Here is an 11,436-nt window from a genome sequence, read left to right as displayed (position 1 = left end):
ATTTTCTGTAACCGGTTACTTGCTTAATCTTCCGATCGAGTACCCGGTTACTCGGATGATTTCATGTTAAAGTTTCCTTTTTTATTATTAATATCATCATTTTGCTTATTGGAAGAAATTGGAATTGGAAGAAATCAACAACAAAAATAATATACACAGCTAATTGTGCCACGTACGTGTTACATATGGTTGCACATAACACATGTATCACATATGTGAAATGTACGTATCACATACGTGTATTACAAATATACGTTTCACGTATGTGGTACAACGTACGTTTTACATATGTGTGACTACATACGTTTCACATAACGTACGTTAAACGTATGTTTGGAATATACGTATGTGCTACATACGTGAAACGTACGTGTAACATATGTTATGTGCAACCATACGTTACACGTACGTAAATAAACGTACGGTTTACATGTGTAATGTCAACCACATGTTACACGTATGTTAATGAACACATGGTTTACATGCGTATTATAAACCACGTTACACGTACGTTACTGAACTCAAGGTTTACACGTGTTTTATAAAGCACAAATGTCATGTATAGTTTATTTGTACTATAAATCACTTAAATATACTAATGTACATAAATAAATTATGGTTAACTTGAATTATAAAGCTCTTGTAACGTGAAGAGGTCACCCATCCAAGGGTTAAACAGGCTCGCCGTTGCTTAACTTGCCTGAAATAGAGGGAGATTCTACCGCATCACCAGAAAAGGTAGCTCACTGGTGAGGCAGTATAAGTTCCCTATATACTGTCCACTACACTCTCATTACATATATGTTGATGAATATAGTATGTGTAATATCAGGCACATGTTTCATTTACCGGTAAAAAGGTGTCTTACATGTTTGAAAAGCTATGTTTGAGAATGAAAAGCCTGTATATTTTGTAAATTTATACTATTACATACATGTATGATCCTTTTTATTTTATTTCAAAGTTTATTTATTAATCAAATTATCATTTAGTTTTTGCTTTAAAGAGAAAAAAAAACAATGCGTTAAACATTTATTGTTGCTAGGGACTACATAATTTCGTTTAAAATACAGGAACTTTTTGTATAAAAGTATGGCTGACTTCCACAACTAACTATTTTCCTTAATAGTCTAAGTGATTTTGGAGAAGTATAATCAAGATATTATTTAACATAACAATTAATAGGCACTTAGGGCTTAACCTGTTATTCAGGAAGAAGAGCAATCATAGTAATATGATCATCTATAAAATCCTTCTAAGTTCTTATAGCAAGTATAACGGGTCCTTAGATCAGAAGTTGCATGTATTTGAATAATTATACTATTTAAAATCTAAGATATCTTTTTTGACATAAACATTATTATGATATTTGGTTAAACCCGTTCACAACTGAAGCTCACATGTGTGTGCGTTGTTGACTTGTTGTGTGTGTTTTGCGTATTTAATGTTTCAATTTATTTCACATTGTTTACCTTACGTCCACTGTCATGTCTGGCATAATGTTATCAGTTTGCATTGTTTTAAAATTTACTCTAAAAACAGCTAATAAAGTTTACATAAAAAGTTCTCCAATCTCATCATGTGTATCGGATATCGGTAGAGGCACATAAAATTGAACTTGGTCATCGGTAGATATAACCAATCCGAATTCAAGAGCAAAACTAAATTTAAAAAAAAAGAAATTCGCGATAATTTCACAACAAATCTCAAAAGGCATCTTCCCGAGTCAAGGCGAAGTTTGACGGGGTTTACCGACACGCCATCTAGTGAGATTACATATTTTGAACTCTCCTGACCTCTGCTATTAGCCAATCAGAGTAAACGAATTCAACAGCAAATTCGGGATAAATTCAATATAATTCAACTAAAAAAACTTGGACAAACCTTTAAAAGGGCTATCTAATGAAAAATACGTTATCCTTAGGACTAAATCTGACGCGTTTTTCTGTTTACGATTTAGTATCAGATTATATAAAACAATGATTTTGATTGGTTCATGTAAACTTGCATGAGGCCAGTCAGAGAACGCATTTCTAACCCCGTCAAACTGAGCCTAGGGTTTATGTGGAGCAGAGCGGATCAGAAATTGACTTGGGAAGATGCTCAAAGGCAGCAAATGATTTACCTAGATAATTTTTAAATATACAGTGCGTACCGTCCGTATAAAACTTATAAAATATACCTTCCGGAATTTTCCAGCCTCCATTTATGTATTACATGTACGTTACCAGTGACGTCACTGGTAAGAGAAGTCTGAAGTCTGCAAGTTCTATGGCCTAGCTAACGCTGAGGAATGTATAAAACCAACAATTATTTAATTACTTTATAACTGTGTGTTGCATGTAAACTAAGGGGGTGTTTTTTTTTTTAGTGTATTACATAATGGAGACTTGGGTTACCAAAAACAGAAAATATTGACCATGTTGAGGTAGTGAGCTGTCGTGGTCAGCACCCAGGTGTATTTATCAACACGGGCACGTTATATCAAAATACAGGTGAAGCTTAAAAATACTGTAATAACAATTAAGTATTTATTTAAAATGTTTTAACCTAATAAATATGATGCAAAAAAAAAGAAACAACAACAATTTGATGTAAAGTTCCACTCACTGAATTTACTTCTTTTTACAGAATTTTAAACATCACATTACATATGGTAAAGGGAATTATTATCTTAGAGGGCAATAATGGTGTAACAGTTTTGTTTTAAATATCTGCCCTTTTCCTTTCTTATGAAATAAATTGTGTTTGAGATTGTGAATTTTTATGTGATTTAAGATATGCTTTCCAGGATGATGACTGAAGCTCATGTTTGTAAACACCTAAATGTCTAGAATGGACTTCAAAACAGATTCTGAAAGTTTAACCAGCATAATCTTTAATATGGTAATACTTTTAAAAAGGAATATTAGATTTTCTGATCATTTTGCTTTTAGACTTGCAAATACTACATGTAACTTGAAGCTTTTCATGTAAAATTTGAAATGCAATTGAGTTTGACGAATTTCACACTACTAAGACGAATCTCCCCTTGTCGGCGTAACTCTCGTTTTTCCCACTTTGTCCTTTGTAAGTTACCTGTTATTTTTATCAATCCTCAAATGTTTTTGGACAATTTAGATCTGTACCTGTATTGCCAAAGTTTGGTCAACATGAATATCTTAATGAACATATTCATTACAGATTTTATTTTGAAGATACTGACCAATAAATTTGGTAAGGTTACAGAGGGAAAACGGGGCCTTACGCCGGATTGACCCCGCAAAGGGGAATAACTTTTGTAAAATTTTATGTGAAAGTCGTCTATTTTTTTACATATATTTTTTTTAACCTCAAGGACAAAAAGTATACAATTGGAACACACACAAAAACAGATGGGTCCATGCCAAGCTAAAGATTAATGCAGAAGGTAAGTTCAATTTTTCATTTCACAACTCTTGGTTACATCCAGATTGGACCTTACATATAAGTTAAGTCGGCTTCAGTATAATAGAAGGATATGGAGATAACGAACAGCAAACACGGACCCCCGAAACATCAGAGGTGGGATCAGGTGCCATAATAAAACATCAATTTACTTACTATTCGGAAAATAGCTTGTTAATCATCTCCCTCAACAGCAAACTATTTCCCTCGGCTGCATCTTGGGGAATAGTTGCTGTCTTGGGGGATGATAAACTAGCTATTGTCCTCATAGCCAGTAAATGGGTGTACATGTATACTGTTTTTAGCTCTTCTGAGCAATAGGCTCAAAGAGCTAATGCTATGGCCATTTGTGCGGTGAGCATAAACTTTTTAGAATGTGGGCCATAACTCGAGCAATCATTGTCAAATTTGTCAGAGGGCATCCTTGGCCCAAGGGGTACCATTTATACTAAAACTAGGGTTTGGACCCTTATACAAGGGGAGATAATCAGGAAAATAAGACCAAGAGAACTTTATATTGGCCTAGAATAGTTAAACTTTGTCAGTTGAGGCATCTAGGGTTTTTGGAGAATGTCAACCAAAAAGTAGGTCACCATGACCTACTTATGATTTTTTTATTGCTCTATTGAATAATCTTCAGTCCTAACTGGCTAAGAATCATCAAATTTCTCGGTTGATGTATTTTGGGTCTTATAAACTTAGAGGCTTCAAATACCTGTGATAGATTGTACAATTGATCAGAAGAGGGATTCAAGGCCCTTGGGTTTCTTGTTGTCCATCGTCATACACTGTGCTCTGTCTGGTAAAATTTTAGCATTTACAGTTTCTTCCCCCCCCCCCCCCCCACCAAACCGAAGGGGGGGGGGGGGGGGTTATCCCATTAAAAGTATTCAAAATTGTATTTTTTTAATTGGACATCAAGCAAACTGTAAGCAAGATTTTAATATTTTAATAAGCATTGAGTCCTACTAAAATTATGAAATTGATAAAGCCCCAGGATAGGTGGATCAGATGTAAAGGCACAGCTTTATTAATTAATCATAAACTGAAAATGCATTGATTCATTGAAAATCTATATAAAGCTCCTAAGTTGAAAGCAAAAGGACTAAGTTCATGACAATGAGCAACAAGTTTTATACCCCCATAATCAAAGATTCTGGGGTACATCTATATAGCTTTTGCCTGTCTGTCTGTCTGCAAAATCTTTTCATTGGCCATATCATTTTAGTGGGTGAAAGTATAGCTTTCATATTTCACAGACCTAGGTATTCATTGTGACAATACTTTTGTACTGGTACACCAAATTAACCTTTTGAATTGAACTTGGAGTATGACTCAATTTTAAGAAAGTTTCATAACTTGAATCTTGGCCTTACCTTTTGAACAGCTGGTGCAAGGGCTTTTATACTTCACTTGTATATTTACTGTGACAAGACCTTTCAATGGGTATAAATTAAAACATTTGACCTTGAACTTCTAGTTTAACCCACTGTTAAAAAACTTTAACTTTGATCATAACTTTTAAGCTGATAGTAGTACGGCTTTCATATTTCACAGATTTATTCTTTGTGACAAGTCCTTCCTTTGATGTCAACAATTTTGACCTTTGACCTTGACTTTGGAGTTTGACTTGCAATCGGGTAACTTAAACCATAAGCTGGCATATGGGGTATCAGTATGTTATAACAAACACATCTTTTTTTTTGGAGGTCACCCACAAATAAATGCTATTTAATGAATTTTAGATTAGAGAATTACAAGGTAGATATTTGAGGATATAGAGAAAAAAAAATAGTTTAAAAGATCATGGTTATGAATACTAAAAAAATAATAATAGTTATTTAGTATTTATATTTATACCCCCCGCAAACGAAGTTTAGGGAGTATATAGGAATCACCTTGTCCTTCTGTTTGTCTGTTTAGCTGTCCGTCTGTCTATGCAAACGTGTCCAGTCCATATCTTTCTTACAGAGGGACATTAGAATCTACTACTCCACACTAAGATTGCTCATGACCTAAGGGTGTGTCATGACCTTGACCCAAGGTCATTTGGGGAAGTTCAAGGTCACTGGAAGAAAAATTTCATAATTCATGTTTGATACATATCTTTTATGGATAATCTTGGTAGGTTCTCATTTCACACAAAGATTGCCCATGACCCAAGGGTGTGTCATGACCTTGACCTTAGGTCATACGGGGTAGATCAAAGTCACTGGAAGAAAAATTTCATAATTTGTCTCCAGTCCATATCTTTCTTATGGATAATCTTAGAAGTTTTTTTATTTCACACAAAGATTGCCCATGACCCAAGTGTGTGTCATGACCTTGACGCAAGGTCATTTGGGGAAGTTCAAAGTCACTGGAAGAAAAAATTTCATAATTTGTGTCCAGTCCATATCTTTCTTATGAATAAACTTGGTAGGTTCTCATTTCACACAAAGATTGCCCATGACCCAAGGGTGTGTCATGACCTTGACTCAAGGTCATTTGGGGAAGTTCAAGGTCACTGGAAGAAAAATTTCATAATTTGTGTCCGGTCCATATCTTTCTTACGGATAAACTTGGTAGGTTCTCATTTCACACAAAGATTGCCCATGACCCAAGGGTGTGTCATGACCTTGAACCAAGGTCATTTGGGGAAGTTCAAGGTCACTGGAAGAAAAATTTCATAGTTCATGTCGGGTCCATATCTTTCTTATGGAGCCACTTGTGAGGGTCTCATTCCACACAAAGATTGCCCATGACCTAAGGGTGTGTCATGATCTTGACCCAAGGTTATTTGGAGAAGTTCAAGGTCACTGGTAGAAAAATTTCATAATTCGTGTTTGATACATATCTTTATTATGGAAATACTTACTTCTGAAAAACCCAGCAGGGGGTATTTTGTCCCATTTGGACAGTTCTAGTTAAGTTCTACCAGGATTAATATGTGAATAATAATAATGTTCAGGGGGGAAATAATGGGTTTTCCCTTATTCCATGCATTTCGCATTTTCTTTTTCTTTACAGATAAAAGAGAACTGGAGAAGAATGAATTGATGTTAACATACTCAACATTAAATTTGGCTTAAATCTATATATGTCTTTTGTTGTGATTTCTTCAAGAGCAATTAGATTCAGGAAATTTAATGTGAGGGATAACCAGAAAGTGGATCATTCAACAGATGAGAAGAAAATAAGCCTTTGAGGGAAATTATGTCAAATGCATGAATTGAATATTTAAATTGCACGTAATTTTTGTTTCACCAACGTTTACAATATGTGAAAAAAATGTTCAAAACATGTGTTTAACCAACGTTTGACACATTTTTGTATGGTATTTAATATACATTTACAATATGAGCAGTGAAAATAATAAACCCATTAAACATATTATGAGAAACATATGTTACACACATGTTGCAAGTACGTTATTCATATGTGAAACGTATGAGTAACATATGTGTAACGTATGGTAGGCAAAACGTATGTTTAACATACGTGACACGCATGATTTTCACATGTGTGAAAACATAAGTATCACGTACGTGGTACTTTTTTCATGGAAAACGTACGTAAAGTCACGTACGTGTCACATACGTTTAACGTACGTGAAACGTATGTGGCACAATTAGCTGTGTATATGAACTCAAAAAAACCAACACACAATATCTTTTTTGGTTTTAAATGTCACTTTGAAACGGGTAGTTAACTTTTGTTAAAGAAAATAATTATATCAACATATGAAGAATATATATATGTCGCGATCGAGGATAATCAACATATTCTGTAAATGCCGGCTGTTTTTTTTTTTTTTTTTTGAGCTCCTGCAAGTCGCTGGTTATCGTATTATGTTTCAATCTAAAGTAATTTAGCATATTTGCAGTTCCACCCGTGCAGGGCTCATACACTCATAATTTAAATTTGACAGGTTTCTTTACCAAAATTTCCACGCTTTTGATTTTTCGGCAGAATCTTGTTAAAGTGTGTTCCTCTAACACAGGTCTATTAAAATGAGGTCATTATAACTCAGGCTTTCTAAACGCGTACCACTGGCAATTTAAGCCATCAATTAAACTAATCAAAACAAATTAATCCTTTTTGTGAACAACTAGGGCCAGCCTTACGGTTAATAAATTAGGGAAATGTGTCAATATACATTTACAAATAACATAAAATTTATTTTATACGTATTTAATATGAATAATGTATTTTTTCCGAGTAACCGAATAGTAGTTTTTCTAATCGATTCTCGCATCGTTCGACGGTTAACAGGTGAACTGGGTACTCGTTGACAACACTAAAATATATCAATGCAAAATCATAAACTATAAAATATAAATCTACTATTTTTAGAAACGACTAGAAAATACACAAAGTCAATGTAGGACACTTGTGCCGACATTACGCAAAATCAAATATTACATTATTATTTTAAACATTTGCAAACATATCAACTTACAATGCGCTCTTGGCCGGATGGACAAATACAACATATTTAGGTTGTAGCTGCAATCATGCACTTCATCAAACGCCAGCATGGAGTTCTTAAATCTAATACACAAAACTAAACTGCAAACCCGGAAATATCCGGTAGACTACAAAATAAGTCATACGTAAACTGATTTGCGGACACTACAAATTTTGTTTAATTTTTCCACATCCCATTGTTCTTTTTAAAACAATTGATTTTTGAATTTTTTAAAAGGCTAACATCCCTTTTTATTTTTCATTTTCAATTAACAGACCAGTAAACGTAAGATTTTTTTTGGTAATCAACATGAATAAATGTGCTTATAAAAAACAAAACTAGAGGTACTGTGTGCAATGAGCTTACTAAATGACACCCCGGCTCCAAAAATGTCCATGTGTTGCTATATTGTTTTACGGTAATGTGTAATGAGCAATAACTCGTCCTATCAAATGTTATCCAGAAGCTTCTATATGTGACGTCATAGGCAAATACATAATGGCAATGTCCATGTTTTGCGATGGGAAACCTAAAATACATGTCGATTAAAAAAGTAATCTAGGAGGTGCACAATGGCAATATGTAATAAAGATTTTGTGAAAGTTTCATTAGATTTCACTAAGTAGTATGAGAGGAGTTGCGGGTAAGAGATAAGGCGTAACAGACGGGCGGACGGAAATCCCGATTACTATATACCCTCCTACTTTTCAAGCGGGGGGGGGGGGGGGGGGGGGGGTATAACAAGTTTTCAATTCTGTTGTCCTTACTTAATGTTTATTGTTCTATGATATACATGTGTTTATTTTTTGATATCAAATCCAACTTATTTTGAAATTGTTCTTTTTATGTATGTAAACTTTATAAGATACAATATGGAAAAGACCGACAAATATTTGCTTTACAGATGAATTTTTTGAACACAGAATTTGGCCCACTCAGCCTTTAGATGTGTCAACCTGTCAATATTTTTATAATATTAAGTAGTATAAAGTCTTCTATGAAAGTACATGTAATTTCGAGACTTATCTTAATTTTTATCCGTACAAAATATTAAACTGTTCGCTTCTGTTTCTTACTACATTAATCTACTCTCAAAAATATATATTTCAGTTGATTTGATACGCAAGAGCATGCTCTACGTATGAACAATTTCTTAAACGAGGTAAATTATTGACAAGCAAGTTGGTATAACAAAAATATCAGCAATCTCGTTTAAAGTCATAATTTTGCAAGTTCTATGGTCGATACAATGACCTTGTCAGCAAATACAGTTTATCATTGAGTCAGATGCTGACTGACGTTTTTATACCAATTGTTAGTCCAGCATTTATACACTGAATTGACAATGGATTTTTCCCGTCATTTCCTGATCATGACAACGAGCACACGGCGGGGGTGACCGGTCGGCAGGGGATACTCACTTCTTCATGGCACGTGATCCCACCTCTGATGTTTTGGGTGTCCGTGTTTGCTCTGCTCTTATTTTGTATTGTCTTATGGACTTTGAGATTGAATACTGTTCGTTATCTCCATATCCTTCTTCTAAAAGGGGACTTTTCCTCATTCACATTCTCAGTTTTTGCAGGGGAAATAACTAAAGGTCAATGAAAGTGGACGAATCATACCCGACAAACAGTGCAGATTGACCAACATGACCAGCAAGAGCATTTCTAGTCTTTATCATTGATATGGACATTTGTCTTTGACAATAAAAGTTTATTTTGATAGGTAAACTATGTCATTCTGAGGAGCACAATTAATATTAACGATTTACATATTATGTACATACATGTAGATCCGTGAAGAAAATGTAAGATTTGAATCCAGGTGACTGGGCCGGGTGTTAAGTATTTGTCTTTTTTTATATATTTAATATAATCTATCTCATGTCACTATAATAAATAATACATTCTCATAACTGAATCTGAGTTGTTACGGGGTTAAAAAGGCATTAAATTGTCATTAAAAGGGAAAAGGGCGTCACAGATTTGTCTCAAATATGCACAAAGACGTTTGATCTGCCTTGTCTACAGTTAAATTGAGCAAAACTCCAACGTCATTTTGACTTCCTGACAATATTTGTGCGTTAGACTTTGTCATTAAACGGATTAATTTCTTTTATTTGTTTACTTGTGCCAAGTGTGTGGTTTAAATAATTTCTTTTTATCGGTGAATAATCAACCCAGCAAGGGAAACAGAACACATCAAAGTTCACATAGCACGGGTTTTATGAAAGGTACACACAATAAACATGACAATATGGCCTGTTTGAGTTAACTTTGTGATACTTATACATACTTTCTGAAGGATTGAAGGATCTAGTGTCTTGAGCATGGCCAGTTTGAGTGAACTGTCTGTCAAGAGTTTACTACTTTGAGTGATACTCACAGACTTTCTGAAGGACTGAGGGATCCAGTGACTTGAGCATGGCCTGTTTGAGTTTCAGCTCCATCTCCTCCATGCTCTGTTTGTTGTAAGAGTCCATGGTAACTGGACTCAGTAGGATGTAGAGTCCGTCCAGCTCCAGACGGACTTCCGTCCCTCCATCACCTCCGGTCGAACCGGAAGTAGTCAGAAAATGCATATTTTTGCTGTTTTTGACAGGTTTTTGGGTAACATGTCTCACTAGAAGCTTAAATATTAATTTTCTGTCCGTCGTCGTAACTTCCGGTCAAACCGGAAGTACCAGAGAATGGCTTAATTTTGCTATAATTAACATAGATTTGGAGGATTAACCCATTTTTGGACTTCATTACTCTTTTTTTTTATATAAAAGTTACTTCCGGTCAAACAGGACGGAAGACCTACTCGTTGCTTTGCAACGAGCTCGGCTCTAGTTTCTATATATATCCTTCCAACTCTCTTGAGCAACAGAAAATAATTTTTTATACATTAATTGATGGCTTGGGGCTTTAAATTTCTTAAAGAATAAATTATCGTAAAAATATTTACATTTTTTACCTTCAGTACAATATACACCATTTACAAAATTAAAATGACGCTTCCCTATATTCTCTATGTATGCACAGCTAGTCATATTGAATCTTAGAGATTTTTTATATATTGCTGTTTTTAATATTTTGTATTCACACATCCAATTTGATTTTTGTTTTAAATCAACGGACAATTCTTGTAGAGTTTTAAATTTTCCATTTTTGTTAAAAAGGTCTTTAATATGTGTTATCCCACTTTTGATCCAATTTTTAAAACATCATGTTTTGTTTTCATATTTAAACATATTATTATACCATATTAGTTGCTGAGCAAAACTTATATTAGACAATTTAGTTTCATCGATGTATCTTTTACATTCATTAAAACTGCAAAATACTTCTTTATAAAAAACCGAAAGGTTTGAAATGACTTTAAAGTCTGGGGGTTTCGTCTCCGATAACGATAATAGATAGTTGATATCAATATTAAGACGATTTAAATATCCTCTTATTATTTCGCCGATTATACAATTTTTATCTATTAAGTATCTAGCCCATGCCGCCTTTAAGGCCTTAAATTTTAATTCAATATCTATCACACCTATACCTCCATCTTCTAGTTTTCCG

At 34.2% G+C, this 11,436-nt stretch overlaps 1 long non-coding RNA gene across 2 annotated transcripts; it reads left to right on the top strand.

The window, feature by feature from the left end:
- Positions 1–2,773: 2,773 nt before the first annotated feature.
- LOC134261152 (uncharacterized) lies at positions 2,774–6,571 on the top strand. 2 transcript variants are annotated; one of them, XR_009990752.1, is made up of 3 exons: positions 2,774–2,886; positions 3,338–3,409; positions 6,436–6,571. It is a non-coding gene; the product is annotated as an uncharacterized LOC134261152 (long non-coding RNA). The 2 variants fall into 2 exon arrangements; XR_009990751.1 differs by having other exon boundaries at positions 2,797–2,860.
- The last annotated feature ends 4,865 nt before the right edge of the window (positions 6,572–11,436 follow it).

This window comes from Saccostrea cucullata, unplaced genomic scaffold (assembly GCF_032062105.1).
Source record: "Saccostrea cucullata isolate Sc308-1 unplaced genomic scaffold, CSIRO_AGI_Scuc_v1 ctg12236, whole genome shotgun sequence".
Taxonomy (NCBI): Eukaryota; Metazoa; Mollusca; class Bivalvia; order Ostreida; family Ostreidae; genus Saccostrea; species Saccostrea cuccullata.
The sequence above is the reverse complement of the archived record's forward strand: the minus strand, read 5'-3'. Positions and strand labels throughout refer to the sequence as shown.